This window comes from Mytilus edulis, chromosome 9 (assembly GCF_963676685.1).
Source record: "Mytilus edulis chromosome 9, xbMytEdul2.2, whole genome shotgun sequence".
NCBI classification, from domain to species: domain Eukaryota; kingdom Metazoa; phylum Mollusca; class Bivalvia; order Mytilida; family Mytilidae; genus Mytilus; species Mytilus edulis.
Window position 1 is genome coordinate 71,203,251 of NC_092352.1, and position 8,450 is coordinate 71,211,700.

The following is an 8,450-nucleotide window of genomic DNA, read 5'->3' on the forward strand; positions in this document are numbered from 1 at the left end:
AATTTTCAGATTCAAAGAAACCATAGATTTTGTGTCATTATACCTTTTTTTTCTAACATAATGCAATTTCTCAACTTTTGAACGTCTAGAGGCTTATAAAAAAACATAGAAAAAAATCAAATCAAATTTTTTGTAATGTATTTAATATGTAAAACCGATGTTTTTTTTTAAATTTTTACCGAACAGGTACTGATTGGTTCATTTGATACGCTGAAAAAAGTTTTGTTTCAATTCACACAAAAAAAAGGTTAATATTTATTTCTAACGAAACAAAAAATTTATCATTTATGAATTATTGTTATTTTATGCATGTAATACAAATACGAAGCAACAAACATCAGTATGCTTTAAAATATTGATACAAGAAAAAAGTATTCTTGTAACTATCATCTGATACTATTTAATTTTCGAAACGCGGCATGAAATATTTGCTGTCTGTGCTATCATCAAAATAGGAAAAAAACATCTCAGGTAAACATAGGAAATTTTATCTCATGATTTAAAAAGTTGTACATCTTTTCGGTAAATTTTCTTACCATAGGATGGTAATTAGCTATATAAGCTTATGAGTTCGTCAAAATATGACTAACGAACAAGACTTTAAATGATTGTACTTACACTCATGTCATGAAACAGTAGGAATTTACGTCACATACAACAGGAAGAAGTAAAAATAAAGTAAAATTATTTATTTTCTCATTTATTAATGCACATATAATGATAAAACCTTGTACATTTGTATCTTATGTTCGAATGAACATATTTAAACTATTAGTTTCCCCCCTTAACCATGCGGGTCGTCAAAATCAAGAAAACATGCAAATCAAATATGACACAGAATATATAGATGATTTAACTATTAACAAACATCATCCTGGAGCAACGGTTCCGCCGTGAGTCTCGTATAGTTTCTAAAAGACATATAAATAATGAGATAACACTTGTGTCAAATCCTGTTTCTTTTCTTCAGGTTTACAATATTTCTGTTTTGTAATTAAGTCTTTCCACTTTTCTTTGGAAAGACTTATTGTATTTTTTCTGATTATTCTTATTATTAATGTCACTAAGATATTTGTAATATAGTATCATACAGTTTATGCGCTTTTTATTTTCATCCATTCTTAGCCGATCAATTTTCTTTGTAAGAGTTATCTCCCTATTCACTGTTTACTAAATGTGTACATCTCCTTCGTAACAAAAAAAGATATCGACAAAATTCTTGTTCGTTAAATCCTCAGGAATATTTGGCTTATTTGGATCGAAGTGATTCGATGTAATTTTATAGGAGTTATCTACCTTTACCAAATAAATTTGTCGGTATGTTTTTTAACTCATGAACAATAAACCGTATAACCCTGGAATGTTTTTAGTTGAGGCCCCTAGGTCCTTACAAAGAAAATGAGGTCAAGGTCAAAGGTCAAGGTCAAGTTCTCATTTTTGACTTTTACTTGTTTTGGCATTTTCTCCCACATTTTTGAAGATATATATAAAAGTATCAGTGCAAAATGTTTGCTGAATTGTAATAAAGATAAGGTACATTTGACTTGAAACAATATAATGGCATTAGGAGTTAGTTCCTCTGAAATGTCTAATTATTAGTTTTTTTTATTACTATTTCAACTAAGTTTATTATATAGCAATTTGACCTTTAATAAAAGGTTGAATGACATATGACTTTGAAAAGTGACTACCGGAAGTGACCTTCAGAGAACCGAAAGTAGCCATTTTTGCACTTTTTACATGGAAATATTACTCGAAATCCATGTATTTTGTAATTTAAATACATTTACTTATAAAAAAAGACTAGAAGTGACTTCCCATAAACCTGAAGTGGCCAATTATCTCCTGGTTTGCAAGCAAAAGTATAATTTTTTGTTTTATATTTTTGGAATCAGTGTAAAAGATGAGACCAGAAGTGACATTTAATTTACCAGAAGAAGCACATTATATCCCTTCTTTCACCCAAAAGTATATAGAAACTATTTATTAATCACATCAGTATGAAGAAACTTATAATTGCGTTCCAAATTTAACTTTGAGTAAAACGAACTAGCTTTTTTCAATAACTTTGATGTGGAAAGGCTTTCAATTGTTCTCTGAACAATTGGTTTTTAATTCTAAATAGTTTTTTGTTGATCCTTTTTTTTTTATATATTCTGGTATGACATTGTCTGCCCTTTGTTATGTGAATGCTCCCATCGTATTTTCGTACTTTACATAAAAATTAGTTTTTGAAATTGAAAAATCGGTAAAAACCTCTAAGAGCTATGGAACTTTCCCATTTACATCCTTATTATACCAGATATACATTTTTTTAAATTGAAATTAAATTAATTTTTTTATGTGGACAATTTTATCGGTCGTACGAAAATAATGAATTGTTATTGAAGTTCATTTATTGGCAGTTACTCGATATCGCTGTTCATAGGCTCTTTATCTCCGAGGTATCACCATCTCAGTAGTCAGCGACAAATTTAATGGACAAAAACTTTATTGATTTTTAAGCTGTCGGAAACCTTATAATATATAGTTTTACAGTCAAATACATACAAAAAGATGTTATGCAGCTGTATACAATATATATATCTACTCTACCTTTTCCGCATTCTGCAAAGAGTTGCAATAGATGTCAGATAAAAACTATTTTGTTTTGAATATAAAACAGATAACTTGTATTAATTGATGTTAATAACAATGTGAATCGAATAAGTCTTTTTGGAAATTGGATCTTGTATTTCTCTTAATTTCTAGGAACAGTCATGAGTTTGACTGTCCCTCTGGTATCTTTCACCCCTCTTTTAAGATTTTCTTGTTGTCAAATACCATTTTCACAGTTTTCAGAATAGCACAAATGATCAGCATCGGCTGAGGAAATGTTTAATTGATGAGAAAAACGTTGTGGTCAGAATTTGACACAACATTGGCTCCAGTGTTCCGTTTCATTAAGGTGCAATTCGAGGTCTTCTTGTTGAATTCGGCAACATGACATTCTTTCATGACGGCACACATATAGGTACAATAAATGTCAGTTTTCACATTAGCGCTGCTTAGGGTCAAACTATGTCCCTCATAACTGTAACCTAAAATCCACAGGTATAAGGAATGTTAACTAATGAATAAATAAACATATGAATTAATTATTTACTATATGGTGTTATTTTTATAAAAGGTATAATCTACAGTTTTAAAAAAATTTAACAAAACCAAAATACGAGAATATCATTGAAGTATAAGTCACTTCCAAGTCAATGCTTTATTTTCAAACCAATCACTAAGTCAATACTTCAACCGCATTTGATGCAGTACTGTTTTCAAAAGAAAAGAAAGTCAACACTGAAAATTGAAACACCAGAAGGAATAATTGAGTATTAATCAGACCACAAAAATAAGATTATGTATGCATATAAATCTATTGATTGGTTATATTTTATTTCTTTTTATAGTTTGAATATTCGTTTTGGTATGTTATAAATCCAATATGTCAATTTGAATAAAAGCCGTTTGCATGAAATAGACAGTTTATAATTCTAAACAAACAGGGATCATACATTGATCCTATTTAATGCGTAGTTGTTGCATACAGAACTTAACAATATATCCTCTTTTTGTTTATGAATTTGTTAAAGGGGGGCATCAGTGGTCAGTTGATCTAAATCGAAATGAAAACGATAATGAAAAGATCATCTTAAGTGTATGCCTAAGGGACGACTTCAAAAGTTCAATGTAGGATGAAAAACTTAATTCACATAGTTTTATCAGAGACCCCCCCCCCCTTTCCCCTCTTAACTTAATTTGGGAAAAATTGACTGATCAATAGGATATAATATGTAAAATCGATGTCAAATAAACAATACTTGCAGCAATATTTGCCCTAACCCCCAAAGTATTTTAATTAAGTTTTTTATCCTTCATTTACATATGTCGTCCCTTAGTAAAAAATTGTTGTAATATACAATCTGCTATCTTCGATTTTCGAGCTTAAACTAGATTGTAGAGAAAACATTCACCATAGCTGTGTTGATTGACATCATGGTAACATAAGACAAATAATACAAACGTGACCAATAATATACTTCCAGTTTTCAATTTAATCATGTTAATGGCCATACGAAAATATGAAAATCCCATGTTAAATTAAAAACGTGAAACAAATGTAAGGTGTTACATGTTTCTATTATTTTTCTTGACTTAATGAAGAATAGTTTCTTGAAGAATTACCTGAACGTGAATAACTAATAAATGTGCCATGAACTTCAACTTCACATAGTGTTAAGGGATTTGGATCATTGAGCCGTATGCGAACATACTGTCCAAACATTCTGTTATGGCATGAAGCATTTAAAAATGTTATTGGTACTTGCTGGTGATAACACAATTCTCTAACGCTGTCCACAAACCAATTGGGGTTGTTTCTGCATGGTTTAATCACCTCAATGTCGAAATTCGAAAATCTCTCAACTGAAAGAATGAGAACTTAATTTGAAAATGAAAACATGAAAATTTAATTTATTTATATTAATCCTGACATAAATAACGAGTGCAAACAATATCCACAAAAATACAATTTTTTAAGTAAGTGCAAGGTCTGATAATCAGCACAGAGAGTGTAAAACCATATAAAGGGGAAAAAACTTATAAATTAAATCAATTTATATCAAAAGGAGAAACGAGAAACATATGAACCACATCAGGTTCCTGACTTAGGACTTAAACACATCTTAGAGATTTAAGTATTTTAACGTCATTGACAGTCAAAGAAGACATGACTAGTTCAATGCTAATTTTTTTTTATCGACAGGTAGTAAGATAGTTAGGAGCTAAGATCTATATAAGAAATGAACGTGGGTGTGTATTTATTTATCCGTTTGAAAAGAATACAAATTTAGTAATGTTTTAATTTGCTGAAGTCTAAATCTATATTTTTGCCAATGTAAACTACATGAATATTCAAAGATCTAATTACATTTTTGGTAAAATAACCTTTACTTATAAATTTGTTTAAAGGGTTCAATGAGTTTATATGGATCACATAGTGATTTATTGGATTTAAGTACAATATTACTCTATATTTTAGGATGTGAAATACTGTTTTTAATAATTTTTCAGGTAAATTTACTTATCACATCTTTGCATCGATAAAAAAATTTAGTTAAAGTTTAAGTATAATTGATAGTAACAATATACCTGGCTTGATAATCTACCAGTGATGCATTGATTTCGTTCGTTAAAATCTATGACATCACTACACATTCTACAAACTCGGGCTTAACGAACGTGTTGGGATATATAAACACCGTATAATGGAGCCAAAGGAACATCTCCGTCTAAATGTATATAATTATATTGTGTTTTGATGAGAAAGAAATAACTTGTTTAAAAGTTCTGTTAATAATTTTTTTGTCTGAAGCAACCAACGAAATGTAGAACATACCACAACAACCGTCATTTCTGCCATAGATAATCACATTGCTGATTTCATAAATGGCACCAAGATCGACTGCCCACCACGATGATTCATCTGCTATGTCCGTGTGTGTACAAAAATCTCCTATGCTTGGTGTTTGTAGGTAATCGCCATCTACCGCATTTTGAGAATGTCTGATACTCTCCATATTGGTTGACTGCTTGGTTGGTTTGTTTCTTGCAATTTCCATTGTATCTATAGAGTGCATATAAAAGAAAATACATTTAATTTATTAAGTAACAACTTCGAGTATGATAGTGGACTAAATATGATTATTAATGTCTGTACAATACATCATTGTCAACTCGGCAAATAAGGTTTCACTTGGTCAATAGGGAATAACTCGGCAAAAACAGTAATTAAAAAGATACTGCCTTCGCTCGAGAGATACAGTAACAAGAAGGTAAACGTCAGGAAATATGATTTTGATTGTCTCTGGGTTTTCATTCAGAACGATAAAATTGTTACTTAATGTAAGATGTCGTCTGGAAGACGATGTATATTTACACCTTATGAACATGCCGAAAGTCAGGGTGCTAAATATTTTATGCTGATTTAAGTAACATTCATATAAAAAAAGACTTTAGTAAGCAGATGCTTTGTGGTTTGTGGTTTCTAGTTTGGTCAATGCGTGGTATAGTATCACAAAGCTCCTTTCATGTCGACCCCAAATTACTATTTGAAACATTTATATGACTGCAATGCGATTTACTGCTTTTCTTTCGCTTTATGTGTTCTTATAAGGTATATATTTGCAACCCTGATCACGTATATCAATGGATGAAGGCATCACGGTCACCTGTAGTTGTTCATGTCTGTTGGCTTTTTTTGTCATTTGTTTTGTGGATAGTTGTCTCATTTCCAACTTCCAACGAGCAATGTCAGTATCTTTCGAATTACTTTTAATATGAATTGCAACATTTATAGTGACTAAAGAGTATGAAAAGTCCTCTGTATCAAGAAAACAAAAAACAGAAAATGTAATAGACACTCGAAAACAGTAACAGTTATTTGTCCGTTAATATAAAATGAAATAAGTCAGTCATACATATACTAGATCCCCGCTTGCTGTAAGTAACACATAGGTATACATGTTGCGAAAACGTCAACACCTCCCCCCCCCCCCAAAAAAAAAAAAAAACAAACTGAAACGACACTTTAAAACACTATGTCGATACAACAAAACGAACAGATTTATCATGCTATATGACAAATCATAGTCGGCCACCGGAGGCCCTTTTGTGGAAAAACATTAGTTGATTATATAGGGAATTGCTGAAAAACGACTGGAGGAACCCCTTCGCCCCTCTGTCAGTCAGCGTGCCCTTATAAAACAATCGTGATCCGCCACTGCAAATTACCTTGAAAAAGTGAAATTTGAAATTTAATATACGGTATGGGCCTTGCTCATTATTGAAGGCCGTACGGTGACCTTTAGTTGTTAATTTCCGTGTTATTTTGGTCTCTTGTGGAGAGTGGTCTCTTTGGTAATAATACCACATCTTCTGTTTTATATATACCATGTGTATATCATAGTAATAACCATGCGATGCCGATTTCATCAAATTGTTAGGCTTTTTCTGATGTAAGAATATAGTTGTGGTGGAGAGACATGAAAAAGGAAGCCATTTTGACAAAACTAAGCACTCTAAAGCAACAAATGATATGAAGATCGTCTATCGAATGTATTGAAGGTAAATGATACAATTAAAAAAAATCATTTTGACCTTAATTCGTTTTGCATTATACAAACTTCAAAAGAACAATATCAACCCGACCATATGCTTTTAATACGACTGCATTATGATCTTTTTTATCACCAAGATATAGATGTCTTTTCTTTCAAATTCACATAGGAGGTCTGTTGTTAGGTATTTTCTATTGTCTTCTACTAACGTATCACCTATCGAGAATACTAGTAGACAGTCATATATATAAGAAATCAAGGAATCCAGTCAAGATTGCTTCTTTCAGTGACCTTGAGGCCACTTACACTAGTCGTATATATTTGTATATACTGTATTGATCATTACGTGCAGTTGGTCATTTTAGACCATTTTTCTACTGCAACAATATCACTTGCACTTGCACTGAACTGACATTTCTTTTGCTCCAGACCCCCTGACGTATGGTGTTCCCTTTTTGTTTTTTTATTTAAATAAATGTTTGTTTTCAACTACCTTTTGTTTTTCATTTTCAGTAAATGGTGCGATGCCTCTGTCAGCGGACTGATAGTCATAGGGGTATCACAAGACCAGTAGCCTGTACTTCGGCACTGATATGAAAATACGATTTTGTTTTGTTAAAATTTGTTGTTACAAATTTTGGAATTTTAATAATAAAAAATATGTATCTCCCTCATGCAAAGCTCTAAATCCTATACCCGCTCTGACTATACTTTTTTTTTGGGGGGGGGGGGGGGGGGGGGGGGTATAAAACTTCATCTTTCAAAAAAACTTTGAATTTTCAAATATTTTGGCCTCGAGCATCATGAAGATTGATTGTTCAAATGTATAAATGGTGCAGAAAAATTGATACGTTTATGTTATTGATGATGGAGGTGAATTCAGAAAAGTGATTCCAACGTTTAAAGTCTGCCGTGTAGTTTTTTCTCTCTTTAATGAACTAAAAACAGCCTAGCACTTGATTTAAAATATTTGTATATATATATTTGTTTTAAACCAAAAAAAATATATCATGTTACAAGTGCCTTATGATGCATGAGAATCGGAACAAATGACGAGCTAATAATTAAAGGGACATAAAGCAGCAAATATAAGGTCCACTTTGCCCGAGGTTGTTAACAATAGTTAAGTTGCGACCAATCAAATGTGACTCCGACGCACACAACTAATAAAGAATTAATAGATAACTTTTCAATCTAATTGAATTTAAAGATTGAATGTGAAGTTTATTAATATGAAATGGATCTGTTTGTTTACATTTCAAAATCTAAAGAACATATGTAAACCGACCATTTCATTTT

The 8,450-nt window shown here is 31.3% G+C and overlaps 1 long non-coding RNA gene across 1 annotated transcript in view; it reads right to left on the reverse strand.

Moving 5' to 3' along the window:
- Window positions 1–4,218: 4,218 nt before the first annotated feature.
- The window catches only part of LOC139490419 (uncharacterized), a 7,845-nt gene continuing 3,613 nt past the window's right edge, over window positions 4,219–8,450 (reverse strand). Inside the window, exons 2-3 of the long non-coding RNA XR_011656321.1 lie at window positions 5,432–5,659; window positions 4,219–4,458 (exon numbers count right to left, since the gene is read on the reverse strand). This is a non-coding gene — a long non-coding RNA (uncharacterized lncRNA). The remainder of the gene's footprint in view (window positions 4,459–5,431; window positions 5,660–8,450) is intronic.